This window comes from Nicotiana tomentosiformis, chromosome 8, assembly GCF_000390325.3.
Source record: "Nicotiana tomentosiformis chromosome 8, ASM39032v3, whole genome shotgun sequence".
Taxonomy (NCBI): domain Eukaryota; kingdom Viridiplantae; phylum Streptophyta; class Magnoliopsida; order Solanales; family Solanaceae; genus Nicotiana; species Nicotiana tomentosiformis.
Genome location: NC_090819.1, coordinates 141,421,821 through 141,441,611, shown reverse-complemented (window position 1 = coordinate 141,441,611; position 19,791 = coordinate 141,421,821). Strand labels below are relative to the sequence as shown.

The 19,791-nt window shown below is 36.1% G+C and overlaps 1 long non-coding RNA gene across 1 annotated transcript; it reads left to right on the top strand.

Moving 5' to 3' along the window:
* The first annotated feature begins 652 nt into the window (after positions 1 to 652).
* LOC104099843 (uncharacterized) lies at positions 653 to 17,871 on the top strand. Its single transcript, XR_011410675.1, has 3 exons — positions 653 to 910; positions 9,412 to 9,472; positions 17,182 to 17,871. It is a non-coding gene; the product is annotated as an uncharacterized lncRNA (long non-coding RNA).
* The last annotated feature ends 1,920 nt before the right edge of the window (positions 17,872 to 19,791 follow it).

Sequence of the window (19,791 nt, the reverse complement as noted above, 5' to 3'; positions counted from 1 at the left end):
AGCTATAAGCTTAAATTTAGGGTGTGTTTGGTATAATGGAAAATTATGGAAAACGTTTTCCAAGAAAATATTTTCTTAGAAAACAAGTAGTAATCTTATTCATTTTCCGGTGTTTGGTACACAAATTAAGGAAAATAACTTCTCAAGAGTATTCATAAATAATTTAGATACAATAAACATGAAGTCATAAACTTTCGAACATCTAAACTTTCGAAACCGCGAAATTTCGAACCCATAAACTTTATAATTTCTAAACTCGTAAACTTTCAAACACATAAGCCTCCGAACTCATAACTTTGAAACTTGTAAAATTTTGAACGTGTAAATCGAAAGATGAAAAAACTAAAACTGAAAATATATATATAAAAAAAATCCCGGGGGGAGGTGCAGAAAAACCAAACACTAGAAAATTAAAAATTACAAAAAAAAAGTAAATGAAAAACCTCTTTTTGTACGGGGTGGGACAGTGGGGTGGGTGGTGCTGAAAAACAAAAAAATAGAAATTTAAAATTTTAAAAAAAGTAAATTTATTTTTCGGGGGTGTAGGGTGGGTGGTGACTGAAAAAAATATAAAATTTGAAAGAAGAAGCCTTTTTGAGAGGGGGGTGGGGTGGGATTAGGTGGGGTGGGTGAGCAAGGGTGCTGAAAACTGATAAGGAGTTTTGGAAAATGTTTTGAGGTTAAATAATTAATAAGTCATGTGATAATTCTAAAGCCCCCAAATATTCTTACCTTCAAATACCAAATCCTCAACAAACATGTATTAACATATCTGAATCAAAATAATCAACAAACTTAGGTATAAAAATTGAAGCAGTTGTTGGTTATCATCGGCGGTTCTAGTTGCCGACGATTGGGAAGCTTCACCGGAATAATCAACGGCGACGAACGGGCGGTGATACAAATCTAGGTTGGTACGTTTTACTTTGTATATTTGTTTTATCTCTTCTTTCCAAGGGATATAACCCGCCTATGTAAAGAGTGGAGGATTATTGATGCGATTTTTAGAAAATGCAAAAAAAGTTGGTATGTGTTATTTTTACGGGTATATTTGTTTAAAATTTATTTTCGTGTTAAAAATAGTTAATTTGCAACACTGTTGAACTTGGGGCTATTGTTTCAATACATACTCTAAAAATGGCTAATCGTGAACTTTATCCTACTAGTTGTACGAGTCCAAATCCAACTAGTTCCGAATTTTTTGGTCTTGTCATAAGCAAAATCCTTGTCAATATAGGAATTTACTTGCATGCCGAGTCCAATTCTTAGTTCCTAAATGAGAAAAAATTTGGGCTTGTCATTGATATTCAAAATCCATGTCAATATAGCAACTTACTTGCACGCCTATATATATGTCCTTAGGTTCTTTTTGTCTTGCTATGGAAGTGGTTCTTTTTCCTTTCCCTAGAAATAGAGAAGCCTCACATCCTCAAACTATGGCGAACTGGGCAGAGTTGCCCATCGATCTGATTACTGAGATTGCAAAGCGTGTTAAAGTGATTGAAGATTTCATTGCTTTTGGTGTCGTTTGTACCTCATGGCGAACTGCTGCTTCAAAGCAAAATTTTGATGTGCTTTCGCCCCAAGTTCCATTGCTTATGTTGAATGCCAAAGATGACGATTATCGAGAATTTTACTCTCTTTCCAAGAAGAAAGTTTCAAGAATATTTCTCCCGGAAGCTAGAGGACGAGAGTGTTTATAATCCGAGGGATGGCTTTGCACCGTGGCAAATAATACGGGGGGGATGAACTTGTTGCATCCTTTATCTCGAATCAATATACAGCTTCCCTCCCGAAAAGACTTACTGTCTTTTCATGGTCTCGATTATCTCGAAAGACCACGTGAAGGAAAGCGTTGGCACTGCATAGACAAAGCTATCTTATCTGCAAATCCATCTCTTACATCAGATTATGCGCTGTTGGTGCACTATTACGGAAGAGGTTCTTGTTTGGCTTTTTGGCGACCCGGAGATCTTAATTGGATGGAGATTGATGTTGTAACTGATGGTGGAGTCTGCAATATGATTTTTTGTAAGGGCCAATTTTATTCCGTGAGTTACTGTGGCGAAGTATGGGCTTATGATATTGCAGGGCCTAGCATTACTCAACCAAGTGTATAGACACACTTGCTTGCTAAGCTTGAAGATGATATGTTTAAACTGCCTTCAGTTCAGTTCTACCTAGTTGAGTTATCCGGTGCACTATTACTTGTTACTCGATATGCAATCGAGAGCATAGATGAGGATCCAAACGGTACTTTTAAGAGCTTTCAATTTAAAATATCTGTACTAGATATAACCAAAGGTAAATTCAAGGAAGAGGATATTAAAACCTTGGGAGATTCATCAATTATTTTGGGCCGCAATGGAGCAAGTTGCATTGACTGTTCTAAGTTTTTAGGAATCAAACCTAATCACATATATTTTACTGATGATTGGTTAGAATATGTTAGAAATGTGGAACGAGGGGTTGGAAGAGATATGGGGGATTACAATCTAGAAGATGGAAAAATTGAATCATTTTATCCTGGCTGAGCTAGAATGCAAGTAGATATACCATGTTTGGGTTGTGTGAAGTAAAGCAAAATACAAAATTGGTTGGTCAGTCGAAATTAATGTATTTGCTATCCGAAAATTATATAAAGTATGTATATTTTCCGTATATAATACGCATATATACAAAAAATATACATTGTCGGCTATTAGTTTTGGAGGCAATTAACAATATATATTTCTCAATTCGAATGATAATTATGTGACCTGTCTCAACACATGTTAGACCTTTGCGCCACGATTCAGAGTCTCAAGTAAAAATTGCACAAGTTAGCCATTTTTCGGATCGGTAATTGAAAGATAACCGCAAATTCAAATGTAATTAACAATAGTCACTGCTATAATCTATTTGATCAAGTTTCTCTAGGCCAAAAGTACTTTTTTTTCAAAGTTGTGGGAAAAAAATACTTTTGAGTAGAAGCAACAATATTTAGCTTCTCCCTAAAAGCACTTTTTGAAAAACGCTTTTAAGAAAAATACATTTGGAATCAGTTTCTTAAAATTTTGCCAAACATTAATTGTTGCTCAAAAGTGCTTTTCAAATTGATTAGCCAAACACAAACTAAGCTAGCGTTTGGCCATAGATTCCCAAATTTATTCTGAAAAATCTGATTTGAGTGAAGTTTGGTTTGAAGATGAAATGTGTTTGGACATCTATTTTGGGTGAAGTTTGATTTGGAAAAACATTAAACATGACTTATACCCACAAGTTCTAAAAACTATCACAAATACCCAAGAGTACCATTATCAATAACATTAATTATAATATCGCAAACCATAGTCCTGAACATAAATAAATTTGATACAAAATTATCATTTTTATAATGAACTAAATGATACACTATCAGATGACCGAGAAGACGAAGCAACATCGTTACAAAATAATAAATGGTGAGCTCTTTTATAAAATACAAAAGTTTGGGACAATTTTTAAAAAATATAATAGTGATATTTTGGCCCAAAAACCAACTATTGAGCTGGTTTTGGGATTTGGTATTTGAGATTTGGGATTTGCCTAAAATGTAGGCAAAATCTATGGCCAAACATATGTTTGACAAATAAAACCCAAGTTTATTTTGGCAAAATCTATGGCAAAACGGGTCTTTAGTAGTCTTAGCTAAAATATGGATAACTTGCAGCACAATATACAATTTGCTGGAATTCAAACTTATATATAAGTTAAACTCCCAACATGATATTATGGAGTTCAAGCTCCTCCAAATTAAACTCCAGAATTTAAAACCTGTCAAATTTAAACTCCACAATGAGCATCCATCTTTGTAACTGGTGATGATCTAGAAACTCAGACAGACAATGCTTCTTTGATTTAGAAAATTCGCACAATGTGATAATTCTAATTTTTCCTTGAATCAGAATCTCGCTTTGAAAGCCCCCAAATATTCTTACCTTCAAATACCAAATCCTCAACAAACATGTATTAACATATCTGAATCAAAATAATCGACAAACCTAAGTATAAAAATTGAAGCTGTTGTTTGTTATCATCGGCGGTTCTAGTTGCCGAAGATTGGGAAGCTTCAAATAGGGATAATCGACGGCGACGAACGGGAGATGATACGAATCTGGGTTGGTAGGTCTTACTTTATAATATATATTTGTTTCATCTCTTCTTTCCCAGGGATATAACCCTTGATGTAAAGAGTGGAGGATTATTGACGCGATTCTGAGAAAATGCAGAAAAAGTAGTTCTCTGTGATTTTTACTGTATTTTTTTCAAATTTTATTTTTGCTTTAAAAATAGTTAATTTGCAACACTTTTGAACCTGCGGCTATTTTTTCAATACATACTCTAAAAATGGCTAATCGTGAACTTTATCATACTAGTTGTACAATTCGAGTCCAAATCCAACAAGTTCCGAATTTTTTGGACTTGTCATCCACAAAATCCTTGTCAATATAGGAATTTACTTGCACGCCCAGTCCAATTCCTAGTTCCTAAATTAGAAAAAATCTGGGCTTGTCATTAGTATTCAAAATCCATGTCAATATAGGAATTTGCTTGCACGCCTATATATATGTCCTTAGGTTCTTGTTGTCTTGCTATGGAAGTGGTTCTTTTTCCTTGCCCTAGAAATAGAGAAGCCTCACATCCTCAAACTATGGCGAACTGGGCAGAGTTGCCCATCGATCTGATTACTGAGATTGCAAAGCGTGTTAAAGGGATTGAAGATTTCATTATTTTTGGTGCCGTTTGTACCTCATGGCGAACTGCTGCTTCAAAGCAAAATTTTGATGTGCTTTCGCCCCAAGTTCCATTGCTTATGTTGGGTGCCAAAGATGACGATTATCGAGAATTTTACTCTCTTTCCAAGAAGAAAGTTTCACGCATATTTCTCCCGGAAGCCGGAGGACGAGAGTGTTTACCATCCGAGGGATGGCTTTGCACCGTGGCAAATAATACGGGGGAGATGAACTTGTTGCATCCTTTCTCTCGAATAAAAATACAGCTTCCCTCCCGAAAAGATTTACTGTCTTTTCATGGTCTCGATTATCTCGAAAGAGCACGTGAAGGAAAGCGTTGGCACTGCATAGACAAAGGTATCTTATCTGCAAATCCATCTCTTACATCAGATTATACGTTGTTGGTGCACTATTATGGAGGAGGTTCTTGTTTGGCTTTTTGGCGACCCGGAGATCTTAATTGGACGGAGATTGATGTTGTTACTGATGGTGGAGTCTGCAATATGATTTTTTGTAAGGGCCAATTTTATTCCGTGAGTTACTGTGGCGAAGTATGGGCTTATGATATTGCAGGGCCTAGCATTACTCAACCAAGTGTACAGACACGCTTGCTTGCTGAGCTGGAAGATGATATGTTTAAACTGCCTTCAGTTCAGTTCTACCTAGTTGAGTTATCTGGTGCACTATTACTTGTTACTTGATATGCAATCAAGAGCATAGGTGAGGATCCAAATGGTACATTTAAGAGCTTTAAATTTAAGATCTCTGAACTAGATATAACCAAAGGTAAATTCAAGGAGGAGGATCTTAAAACCTTGGGAGATTCATCAATATTTTTGGGCCGCAATGGAGCAAGTTGCGTTGAACTCTTCTAAGTTTTCAGGAATCAAACCTAATCACATATATTTTACTGATGATTGGTTGGAATATGGTAGAAATGAGGAAGGAGGGGCTGGAAGAGATATGGGGGCTTACAATATAGAAGATGAAAAAATTGAATCATTTTATCCTGGATTATCAGTAAGTCTTATTTGCCCACCAACTTGGGTTATGCCTTCACTAATAACGTGATTGCAACTTATTGTTTGTTTTGAATTGTTATTTTTATTGTATTGTCAGTTTAAAGCTAAGTTAATCTATTTATTCTCCTTCATTGTAATCTTGGCTGGTGGATTGTTGTTGTGTTTAATAGATGATCGAGGCTTATGATATTTAGTTTGCAAAGTAACAATAAAAAAGGAATATTTAGTTTGTAAATTTTAACTCTCTCATTTGATTCCCCCTACATTTATCTCCTTCGAACATGTCATTTTAGTTGTCCGTGTCTTATCTAAAGGCTGGAGGCTGAAGCAGGTTTGATCCCAGGTTCAATAGGAAATAAGTTAGTAAATTTCAGCTATTGTGGACACACATATATCCCACTTAAGAAGGACCATTGTCTACCAATATACCTGGAGAATATTTTGCTTGATAATTTCATATACTGATGTTATGGTGCTCGAGATCAGAAGACGTTATACGTGCATTTGTTACATTGGCAAAGCTGATCAATAAGAATTACGTATATGTTAATATTTGCTTTTTATCAGTTTAGCCTTTTGTTGCATTATCGCATTTATTTGATTGACTTGGTTGCTTTGATTTTTTTATATTGAGGTACAACCAACTGAAACTTTTTGATAACTAATCTTTTTAACAACACCACGGAGGAATTGTCTTGCGATGTTATTGGCTGGTTTTTGTACCTCAATTACACACTGGATCAATGAACTCCAGTACAGAATTTATATCATTTGCAAGTATAACTTGCGGGAAAATCGACTCATGTTCAATGAACCCTTTAAATTTACTAGTATATTATATAATTTTGGTCTCAAGTAAGGTGATGCAGCACATCTATCAACTAAGAATCCTATTTATCTTTTTTCTTCTTTTTTGTTATTTTTTCTCTCATTATTTCATTTGAAAAGCCTAAAAGTCATACTTTACAACTTCTGGTACCTATTTGTATTCCAAAGTAAATTCATGTAGATTAATTAAGTTATTTATACGTGAAGGAGATTCCACATTATATCTTACATAAAACACACACAACATTTTCTAGTTCTTCTCTATCTATAACATATTGTTCTTCTTTTCCCGTTTAGATTTGCAGTTGATGAAGGAAAATTTAGCAAAGTTGCTCCTTGGCAATGATATATCTGGTAGAGATAAGGGTGTCTCATCTTCACCGGATATATCAAATGTAATCACAAACCTGAATAGGTAATTTGACTTGGTGAAAAACTGGCACCACATGCAGCGTATACCTTTAGGGGTCATTGGATTGCCAGATAAGGATACTAATGTTGGGATAAAATTTGGGATTGTATTTATCCCATGTTTGTTATAGGTATCTGTTAGTCCCGGATAAATTTTATACCAAAATGGTGGGATTAGCTATCCCATGTAGAAGGTGGGATAGCTAATCCCATGGGATGAATATTCTTGTCTATCCCACAATTGAACGAAACAACCCCTTAATGAATTTAAGCAGAAGTATTCATGCATATAACTAGAAAAAAGGTGGTAATTCAACTACTTGTGAATTTCACAAAAGCTATTTAAAGAAAAAGAAAAGCACACATTTTCTTATCAATGTCTAGTATGTTATTAAAGAAAAAATATATTAAGGTTTCTTGTATATGATTATCCTTAGTTTCTCAGATTCTAGCTTCTGTTTCTTTTACTTATTTCTCATGTATGTGCTATATTATAAAAAGCCACTTCTTAAATTATCTTAAAAACACCTCCATCTTTTCCTCTCCTAACTTCGACATCTCTTTTCAGTTTATCAAATGATATTGCGTATTAGACGCACCCAAGGGTGTGACCTAGTGTTCATTGAAGTGAGAGTAGAACCATAACATCAGTTTCAAATATTAGCTGAGGCAAAATCACTAAGAGATTTCGTTCCATCTTTCCAAGCCTTGGTGGGAAGAGTTACTAGGTACCGTGCTAGTGGGCAGTAGCAGGTACCCGATGGAATAGTCGAGATGCGAACAAGCTGGCCCAGACACCAGCATCTAAAAAAATGATATTGCATATTAGACGAGTGAGATTCTTCAAAGAAAATGTCAGACCTTTAAGAGAGGCCACAATGTTCATCTGCCCAACAAGCAATTGGTGGGAAGTTTTGGTTCTCTCATTGAGTAAAACAAGGAATGTATTCAAAGGCAGTCTAAGCTAACAAAGTATTAGGCTTTGGGCAGTAAGAGTTTCCAGCTTGGATTGTTAGCAAGTAGCCTAATTTGCAGGTAGGGTGAGCTAATCTCTGCTCTATATAGGCGTGTTTATTTGCATTGGTATTGTGCAAAGAATTCAGAGAACAAGTGCTTGATGGAATCAAATGTCCCTTATAAGGTGGCATGTTTCTGTTGGTTGGTAACTCGAAGGCGTGTTTAACACAACTTTCAATTATGTTTGAAACGCTGTTTATGTAGAGGCAAGCCAGACGGTGTTAATCACATATTTTTGCATTGCCATATTACCGCTCAGCTATGACAATGGTTTCTTAATATGAATGGACTTAAATGGATTATCCCAAAGCATATGTGTGAGCTGCTGAAATGCTGGAACATTAGAGGGAGGACGACAAAAAAAGTGGAGCAAACTGTTCTTGCATGTATATGGTACATGGTAAAGAAGGGAGAGAAATTATAGATGCTTTGAAGACAGAAAATTCCTTTTTAGAAGATCAAATGAATTGCTTACTTTATTTTTAGTTGATATAAATAAAACTTGTCAATGATGCTGAAGCAGCTATAGATCTCATAGAATCTTTTGTGAATCGGCCCTAGTCCAATATGGGCTACCAACAAGGATGTAACACAAATAGCTATTGGCCTGTGAAGAAGCAACAAGGGCTAGGAGGTCTTCATAGGTTAATCTAGGACCCAGGCTAGTGGGCTTGGAAAGGAAATCAATGGTGCAAATTGGGAACTGGTTAAAAGGGGCTAGGAGTTAGCAAGGAACTACATGCATAGTGTGAAGAAGAATTCTGTGTCCTCTCATCCCCCTTCTTCTCATCCCCTTTTCTGGTCTAAGCTTCTCATCCCCCTTTTCTGGTCTAAGCTTCTCATCCCTCCTTCTCTATCCTTTGTATTCAATTCAACCATACTAGCAATAGTTCTTATATTTTGAGTTGATGTGTAATCTCGTTTCTCGGTTGATATGTAAATACTTTTGATAGCACCTCCTTGGTGCTATATTTATGACGCATTTACCTTTCCTTTGGAAGACAAGAGGGGGTTGCTCTAATGATGAGCACCCTCCAGGTCCAACCAAGAGGTTGTGAGTTCGAGTCACCCCAAGAGCAAGGTGGGAGTTCTTGGAGGGAGGGAGCCGAGGGTCTATCGGAAACAGCCTCTCTACCCCAGGGTAGGGGTAAGGTCTGCGTACAAACTACCCTCCCCAGACCCCACTAATGGGATTATACTGGGTTGTTGTTGTTGTTACCTTTCCTTGGGAAGTACTTCATCGAACATTTTCTTTTTGATGCTTTATTTGCAATTAAACTACATGACATATGGGAACGGGCTCCACTGAATGAGAAGTAAAATATTATGACATCTAATGATAGCTAAATAAACCTTGCTTCTTTTCCTTTTGATTTCAGGTGAAGGAGATGATTGTGGCTCCAGTATCCGAGCTAGACTCATTGCTTTCTGATCAACAAGGTACTCTCATTCAATTAAGCTTACTAGACAACAATATGGTAATTCTATAGTTTAAGTTAGTTAACTGTCATACTTAACCCTAATTTATCTCTGGGCTATAAAGATATTTTGAGGAGGCAATTCTAAATGAGATCTAAAGATAGATACACAAGAGTGACTTTTAAAAAAACAAGATACATACGCAATAAGCTTTTGAGTAGGTGATTTATCTGAAAAGACGATTTGCTAAGAACATTGAGGATTTGCTGTAGATGAGATTTTTGGATTTTCAGAAGTACATGAAATATAATAAGTTTTGGATATTGACTTTTAAAGCGGACAATGGAGTTTCTTTGGGATTTGGGTTTAGAGATTTTGTTTTTAAGTTGAAGAAGATACATAGGGACCAAAGCTTTGTCTAGTGGATAGAGCGCAACTTGTGATATATGGGTTAGGCGCATATCATAAGTTAGAACTCCTCCGCATGCAAAAGTCCTGTATTTAAGTGGAGAAGGATAGAGCGGGATGCCCATTATTCACCAAGTTTCAAACCATATGCTGTTGGGTTTTTCCTTAAGGGGTGTGAATGAGAAATGGGAGAGACACCTCTTTGATTGCACCTTTTCACCTCACCCTTTCATTGTCTATAAATTTAGAGACTTGGCCTCATTTTTAAGATATGGAAAATCTAAAAATGTTGCATTATTTTTCCCAATAAACATAAATGTAATGTGTGATTTGCTTCGTTTGTCGAGTTCGCCGAAATTCTGTGATTTGTAGTGCCGCTATCACAGAATAGTTATTACGTTCTATCCTGGGAGGAATTAATCCAAAACCTTGGACAACGGTGAAAGGATTAAATTCTTTAAGGACACACAAAGAGCTTGTGGGCTCAAAATTATTTTTCTATTTTGTTTTAGTGAACTAATGTTTCGTCGCTTTTCTAAATTGGACACAATTTACAAACAATCTTAAGGAATTTAATGTAATCTGATAAAGTTAACTATATGTTCGTAAGGGAATTGAAAGCGTTACTGTTATATGGTGATGGCTTTCTCGGTGAAACGGTGCAATCGTATGGACTGCTACATGGACGTTTGCCGCTCGCTATGTCTAGGCTACAATTCAAGTTTGCTTGCTAATTTCCAATCGGTGCTTCCTCTCTCCAATAAGGTTTTGGAATCGACAATTTATTATCTTGTTATAGCGTATTTACTTTTTGAGGGTTCACTCTCAAGACTACTCAATGGAAGAAACTATTTTGGTATCAAATTTACTCCAAGGCAACATGTATGATTTGTGGAAATTTATGGATTTGGAGAATGCATTGTTTCTTCCATTTTTTCCATAATCCATGGGTTTGGAAAACGGCAAAGAACGAAAACAACATGTGGGTTGATCACGTTGTTGTCAAAATCACCAAACACTATGTCCCTATCGTTATATATAAAACTGCGAATGTTCTAGTAGATTGGGGCGGTAAGGAGACACATTGGAAGGGCACTAATTAGCGTGACTAATCAAAATTTAGTTGAAGCCCATTCAAATCCTTTTGTTGTTATCAAGAGAAGAGTTTCATAAGCAAAAAGGATTTGCGACAACAATCCTGCCAAATTCTACTTAATTGATTTTCAAAAGTAAATAATACTCATGGAAGGAAAGTTAGAATTGGTGACGGTGAGACCAACGTTGTGAAGGCGATGATTCAAAATGGCCCTATAGGAATAAAAATCGGGTTTTCTATCCTTTGGCGATTTATAAAATCTTGGTTTAGGATAGAAGTTTATTATATAGTGATCTCAAACTATATATTTGCATGTGGTTATGACAAGGATAATATATTGTTAAGGAAAAGTTTTTTATTATGTTTACCATATAAAATTGGTTTGTCGAATGTAGTTTGTTAGCCTGCATGCATGAAACCATATAAATGAAGTATTTAACGTTGTAATTATGAGTTAAGCTTACATGAATACTTGAAAAAAATAATTTTGAGATCATGAAGATGAAAATTTATATGTATCAAAGAAGAGAACAATATATCAAACTATTGAATTGCCTAGGAGTTACAGTGGTTTAGTTGGAAAGCCATTTGAATTTATGATTGTCTACCCCTGTTTTGGATACTAAAATCCTTGTGATTTTCTACTTATTATGGAGACTAATCTTCGTGATTTTCTACTCATGCTTCGAGATTAAAATCTGCATGATTTTTTTACTCGTTCATTGAGATTAAAGTCTTCGTGACTTTCTACTCGTTTTGGAGATTAAAATCTTAGTGATTTCTACTCCAATATATTATTCGGTGTGAAAATTAAATACTTCACCGTATAAAATATTATGGTTGTGTCAGATTGAAGAAATACGTTTGGAATATGATATTATTCATCAAACGACAATCCCTTTGTCACTGCAATGGAATTGCAGAAAGAAAGAATCAAAACGTTAAAGGAGATGATGAATGCCTTGTTGATAAGTTCTGGTTTACCCCAGAACTTGTGGGGAAAGTTATTCTTACAGATAACCGAATACTTAGTCGAGTTCCCCATAGCAAGATGCAATCCATTCCACATGAAAATGGAATGCAAGGAAGCCCAACTTAAATATTTTATAGTGTGGGGGTGCTTAGCTAAAGTGCAAAGTACCTAAACCCAAAAGGGTAAAGATCAGGCTAGAAGGATTACGTTTTCATAGGATATGCAACAAATAGTAAGGCATATCATTTTCTGGTTCATAAATCAGAAAATGCCGACATACATATGGATGTTAGTAGCATTGGCTACGGTGTATGGTCTTGAAATCCATCAAATGGATGTGAAGACAACCTTCTTAAATTGAGATTTAGAGGAAGAAATTTACATGGAATAACCTGAAGGGTTCGTGGTTCGTGAAGGGAAAAAAAAGTGTGCCGACTTGTTAAGTCACTTTACGGACTAAAATGAACATCCAAACAAAGACATGCGAGATTTGACCAAATAATATTGTCAAATCATTTCAAAATTAATGAGTGTAAATAAATGTGTTTACGTTAAGAATACTTCAAATCATATAATCATTATTTCATTATATGTGGATGATATGTTGATGAAATATTTAAAATGTGGGGGCTTTTAGCTTATGCATGACAAAAGCCAATGTTAGACGTAATATCCAAATGATATAACTTTTGAACCCCACCAATCCTTAGTAGATATTGATATGATAGTCGATGAATTCATTACTTGTTCAGTCTTAGTGATGACTAGTGATGAAATTATAAATTCGAAGTTGTTTACGTACCTTTCCAGAAATGATTTGTTTTTTATTGAACATTTATAATGTTTAGCTCTCTTATAAAGGGTGTCACCTGGAAGGCTGTGACTTTTCATGAAAGGTGCGTTAGTATGTTTTGTATAAACATGATCGTTCATGAATGAATGTATTAATACGTTGGTCTATAATGAGGTGAACCAACCGATGCACATGACAAAAATCCATTGCAAGTTGGATTAGTTTCATGAATGAAAGTGCTATAATTTGCATATCATATAGACGTATGAATAAATAGCATTCAAATGGTTAAAAATTGCGGAGTGATTGCTAAATGTGTTATATATTAAAAGGTTGTGGCCACAACTGATGCTAATCATTCCAGCTGTTGTTATAATATACTATTGGTAGATTAAGTGTAGTCAATAATCTGATATGCAATAGAAAGTCGAGACGTATTACTCTACGACATAAGGAAGTTCGCATTGAACTGTCATGACAATAAAATGAGTTTTGGGATATTTTAAATATATCCATGACTATACATTGTACTATAATAAGTATTGTACGGTTATTAAGAGGTATAGTAATGCAAATTGGATCACCGGATCAACCTAAATTAAATTCACAAGTGGATATACTTTTAAATCAGTTGAGGAGCAGTGTCTTGAAAATCGTCCAAATAAACATACATTGCCCGCTCTACAATGAAGGCTGAATTTATAGCCTTAGACAAGGCTGGTTAAGAAACTGAATGGCTCCCGAATTCTTTCAAGAAATTCTATCTTAGCCCAAATATTGGCACCTATATACATACATTGCAATGGTCAAGCGGCAATAGGAAGGGTTGGGAGCATTATGTATACCAGAAAATCTTGTCGTATACGACGAAGACATATAACAGTTAGACAACTACTCTTTAGGGGAGTAATCATAATTGACTACGTGAAACCAATCGATAATGTGTCGGATCCATTTATAAAAGGCCTAACTAAAGAAGTAGTTGAAAGATCATCGAGAGGAATGAGACTATGGCAGAGGACAAGTCATTGTGGCGGTAACTCTACCTAGAAGACTAGAGATCCCAAGATCTAGGTTTAAGGAGCTCAAACAAAGTCATTAAAGACGGTTCAACATTGTCAAATAAAATTTATTTTTGGTCCATTCTCGGGATGAGACAATGTTCAGTACCAAGGATAAAACATTAAGGCTTTTTAATGGTTTCTAAGTTTGATACAGGGTATATCAAATAGTGTATCCACGGAATAATACGTTTAGGAATCACCTATGTAAGTGTGAAGTGTTAACTGCTTCAAAGAGTGTTCTGTAAGGCCAATTCTCTATGCACTTATGAAACCATGCGGTGTTTATGGCTGAAACGAACACAACAGTGAGAACCAAAGACGGTTAAGGGTTAATTGTGTGACTTATGGTTGTCTAGGTATACACCAAAGTTTGACGGTTCAAAGATATCAAATCTACCAATTGACCGAGTATATCCGACATAAGTTCACTACGAAAAGTTCAAAGGGAAACCTACTTATTCAGATGAGATTAATCCTTACTTGCGAATCACACAATGTTTTGTGCATGTTTTCTTCACATATGACCATTCCCCATTCATGTGGGGGATTGTTGGATTTTTCTGTAAGGGGTGCAAATGAAAAATGGAAGAGGCAACTCTTGGATTTCACCTTTTCATCCCACTCTTTCATTGTCTATAAATTTAATGGCTTGGCCTCATTTTTAATATATGCAAAATCTAAAAAACTTCTCCCCTAATTTCTACATTGTTGCATTATTTTTTCAAATAAGCATAAATGTCAAGTGTGATTTTCTCTGTTAGTTGAGTTCGTTGAAGTTCTGTGATTTGTAGTGTCGCTATCACAGAATAGTTATCCCGTTCTTTTCTGGGAGGAATTAATCCAAAACCTTGCGCAACTGTGAGGGGATTAAATTCCTTAAGGACACACAAAGAACTTGTGGTCTCGAAATTATTTTTCTATTTTTTTAATGAACTAATGTTTCGTCGTTTCTCTAAAATGGACACAGTTTACAAACATATGCCACCTGCCTCGGGGACTTCCCAGTTATCAAAAATGAGTTCTGGTTAGAGACCTATAACCTCTAGTGCTAGCCCCCCTCCCCCCCAAACCATTTATAATTAGTGAAATTTGAGCTCAGATTAATTCAATCAGTGGTTTGAGTAGAGCACATAGTATTAGCATTGATGTGATCAACTGAATTTACAGGGAGAAGAATGGAATTGCGTAAGAAGCTAAGGAGGGAATTGTTTAGTTACAAAAACCTAACTTCTAACTAGCTCCACACCTTACAGATCTGCTAGTCTCATTTTACAGCTGAAAGTGTTTTCCTGATTTGGGCTCATGACAAGCATGATGTTTCGGAATTGACCTCTTTGAGTGCTAGCTCGAGAGCTTCTTTTGCACGGGAAATAGAGTTGATAAATATATTGTATATACTTTTTGACGGTCAAATGCTTTCGTACTTTTTGTGTGATGATCTGATAGGTCATCTTATGTTTTAGAACCTAATTATGCGCTTTAAAGCCTTAAAGACCTCATTTTTAGCTTTTTCGATTTGCGTGTGCAGTCCGAGTGTTTTTCCGTAAAGATTTTATGTTAAAAACTGAGAAAATATGAAACTTTGCCTTAAAATCCATTCGAGTTGACTTCGGATAACGTTTTGAGCACACGGATCTGGATTCGTGTTTTGACGGTCCTGGTGGGCCCGTATCGTAATTTGGGACTTGGGCGTATGCCTGGATCGAATTCGGAAGTCCTTTGCCCGAGTTATCGCACTTTGTTGGAATTTGAAAGTTAAAAGCTAAATGACTTTGAAATGTTTGAATTTTGTATATCGGGTTTGTATTTTGGTTTCGGAACCCGGTATAGATCCACTATTATATTTATGACTTGTCTGTCAAATTTGGTGAGAAACGGAGTTGGTTTGACGTTATTTGGACGTTCGGTTGTGAAAATAGAAGTTTCAAAGTTTTCTTGAAAATTTTATTTGATTTGGTGTTCAATTCGTAGTTCTAGGTGTTATTTTGGCGATTTGATCGTGTGGACAAGTTCGTATGATGATTTTAGACTTGTGTGCATGTTTGGTTTGGAGCTCCGAGGGCTCGGGTGAGTTTCGGATAGGCTACGGAGTGTTTTGGACTTAGAAAGCTCAACTGGTTCTGCAATTTCTGGTGACTGGTGTCTGATCTCGCAATTGCAAGATCAGTGTTCGCATTTGCGAACATTCCCCAATCTTGACAGGCTCGTATTTGCGAAGAGTACCTGGGTCAGCATAAGTTCGCATTTGCAATCAAGAGGTCGCAATTGCGGGGAGGCCTGAGTTCGCATTTGCGAAGTGGGGCTGGGGCAGGCTTGGTCGCATTTGCGATCAATTTGGTTGCAAATGCGGAAGATCAATGTTCTCAATTGAGAACAAGTCATCGCAATTGCGATAAAAGTAGAGATGTGAAGGTCTTTGCATTTGCGGGGGTTCGCAATTGCGAACCCCAGGTCGCAAATGCGACATCTCCAATTGATCAAAATGGGACTTAGACGGGATTTTGGTTCATTCTCTCAAATTTTCAAAACAAGAAACCCTAGAGGCGATTTTTCAAAGAACTTTTCTTCCCCCAAATAATTGGTAAGTGATTCTAAACTAGTTTCTTTCAATCTTTCACTACATTTTCTAAGATTTCAACCAAAAATCTTGTGTTTTCATGTTGGAAATTGGGGGGTTTTGGGTAGAATTAGGAATTTTTGTGAAATTTGGATTCAGGCCTCAAATTGAAGTCGGATTCCAAAACAAATTACATAACCAGGCTCGTGAGTGAATATGTGTTCATATTATGTGACTTTTACTCGATTCCGATACATGGGCCCAAATCGACTTTTTGGGGCAATTTTCTAATTTTTTGCTTTTAGCTTTGATTTAATTAATTAGATTAATTTCTTTTAGTTGTGTTTATGGTACGTAATTGATTTTGGCTAGATTTGGGCCATTTAGAGTCGGATATTCGTGGAAAAGGCATTGTTACCGATTGATTGAGCTTGGTTCGAGGTAAATGGCTTGCCTAACCTTGTGTGGGGGGAACGGAATCCCCTTAGGATTTGGTACTGTTGTGATATGTGAGTGTCGTGTACGTGAGGTGACGAGTACGTACACAAGCTATTTGTTATAAAACCTAATACTGAGTAGCAACCTGTTTTTCGTTTAATTTGAGTTATACCGTTTAAATGAGTATTAGTCCGTTTTCATTCTTAATTGAGTTATTCCAATATGTGTAGTTATCATGTTTAGTCTACTATCGCATGTCTACGTGCTTTAACTGCTTATTTGAACTCTGTGAAGTATGCCTAGTTGATTTCCTACTTTTCCTTGTTCCTTATCAGTATAACTGTAGAAATTTTGTTGTTACTGTTGTATTTATCAGTTTGAGTTGTGTGTTTACCTTTAAGATTACGAGGCGGTACCTCGGGAGCTCTTCCTGCATATTTACTTTTGAGATTACGAGGCGGTACCTCGGGACTCCCTGCACATTTACTTTTGAGACTACGAGGCGGTACCTTGGGAGATTTCCTTGCTTATTTACTTTGGGACTACGAGACGGTATCTCTGGAGATCTCCTATTGTTTACCCATGTGTTGTATTGTTGCTTTGTTGTGTTTCCTTTTGCTAAATTCTAGTCTCTTATTATACTATATATTCTCCTGCCTTATGTATTATTTACCAGTAGGCCTGACCTGACCTCATCACTACTCGACCGAGATTAGGCTTGCCACTTACTGGGTACCGTTGTGGTGTACGCTACTCTTCTGCGCATGTTTTATGTGCAGATCGAGGTACTTCTTATTAGCCCCGCAATTAGCTGAGAGTGCTTGTTGTACGGAGACTTCAAGGTACACCTGTCGCATCCGCAGACCTCGGAGTCCCCTTCTATTCTCTCTTGTATCATTTACCTTCCGTACTTCTTTTATTAGACTCTAGTATATAGAGATACTAGTTTCCTTCTGTAGCTTGTGACTTATGATGTTCCGGATTTTGGGAATACTGTGTATTACTGGAGTGATGGTTATTGTACATGCCAAGCAGCATTGTTACCAGTTATTTAGTTATCTGTTGCAGTTAGTTGTTAAGTTTTACTTCCATTTTATTATTTCCACATTTTGTTAGGCTTATCTAGTCGTAGAGACTAGGTGCCGTCACGACGTGTTACGGAGGGAGAATTGGGTCGTGACATTTTGAGATATTAGATCCATATGTCCTACTAATGAAATTTATGGTTTGAACATGCAATTTAGGTTAATTTTCTTCCAACTGCATGCATATATCGTTTAGTAGTAAACTTGAAATGTGGAGAATTAGATAAATGGATATTTCAGCGCACTTTATATGAAAAATTTGAGATAGATACTAGAGCAAATATAATTATTAATATAATGTATAGGTTGGCATTGTTGGTTTCAAACTCGGATAAAGTTGGAGGGTTTTGGTCAGATTGACGGCCAGTGTAAGATTGTTCTAATTATGATGAGTTCTCTAAATATTGAAAATAGAGCAGAATGATACAGATAACTGGATTGGCTTTGAGGTGTATTTATGATAAATGTATAAGCGGGAGCCTTAGCTAATTTTTCTACGCTTATGTATGTGCGAGAGGTGAGAAAGCTAACGCTATTTCCATTTGGTCTAATCTTATAGTGATTTGTGAGTTCTTTCTTCACAGATTTAATGGGTGAGTCAATATCCTTGCATCTTTTAGAGTTTCCTCGCTAGACCTATTGGCTAATGTATTTTGAGAAGAAAAACATGGCATTAGTAGTTTTGCTGCATAATGGCTATTCACACACAAATTTGAGTAATGAACTGAACTTTGAAGCCATTGAGACTGTTAAAGGGCTTCCTTAAAAGAGTTTTAGAGGGAAATTTGCTCAAATGTTCGATACACTAGTACTTATTTATAGCATTCTTTGTTCCTTTGCAACGTCAAGAAGCAGATGCCCGTGCTTTTTAGTGCCACATAGCAAGACTCAAAATGGAACCTAAGATGGTCTGTTACATTTGGAATGGTATACTTGTGCTTGTAGTTGTTAAAGGTAATCACAGCATGCTTTGGAAGTGAGGTGCAAAGGACTCCAAACAAGAAACAGCTGATTCTTTGAATCTAACGTTAAAAAAATGAAAAAGAAAAGGGAGACAAAGAGATAATTGTTATGAAGATATTATATTGTGGATGCCCATTCATTACTCCGCTATAGATAATCTTTCTGAAGAAGATTATCCATTTAGTACTCTGTTGAAGTTTATCTATAAGCAGCTAATGCAGGCAGGTTGCAAGCAACTCAATGAAATGATTTGCAGCAGCTTCTTATTAAACAGGCAGGTTGCAAGTAGCTCATGCAGATAGCTTACAAGCAGCTAAAGAAAAGCCTTGCAGATGCTTCCTGAAAAGCCTCGCAACTGCTTCCTTTCTTCTATAAATAGATGAGTTTTCAGTTCATTATGAACATAAATTTGAAAGTTGAATAAAATATCAATCTCCCTTTATACTTGTCTTCAGTTTATTTCTTTTATAGTCTTTATTTTATAACACGTTATCAGCACGAGACTCCGCCATTTTGAGCATTTACTTCGAATTTAATTTTTATTTCAGTGTTCATCTCCGATGTAAGGCGACACTCTTATGTCCGTGGTCAGATCTTGTTCATTCTGAGCATCATAAGGCATATTATATCCTTGAGTGTTCATCTCCGATGTAAGACGACACTCTTATGTCCGTGGTCAGATCTTGTTCATTCTAAGCATCATAAGGCAGATTATATCCTTGAGGTGGTGAGTTTTTCTTCTTGGCAGTAGTGATGTAGATATCACTTACATATGGAGTGGCCAAATTTGCGTAATTTAATTTGAGCCTTTTGCTTATATTTTAATATCTTTATCATCGCTTGCTTGGTTATATGTTACATATATAGTACCTATTTTGGTATTTGTTTTGATCCTTATTATCTTAATAAAGGATTACAAAGTGGATAACATTGTTAGATCTACTTAAACTCCAGCAGAGTTTG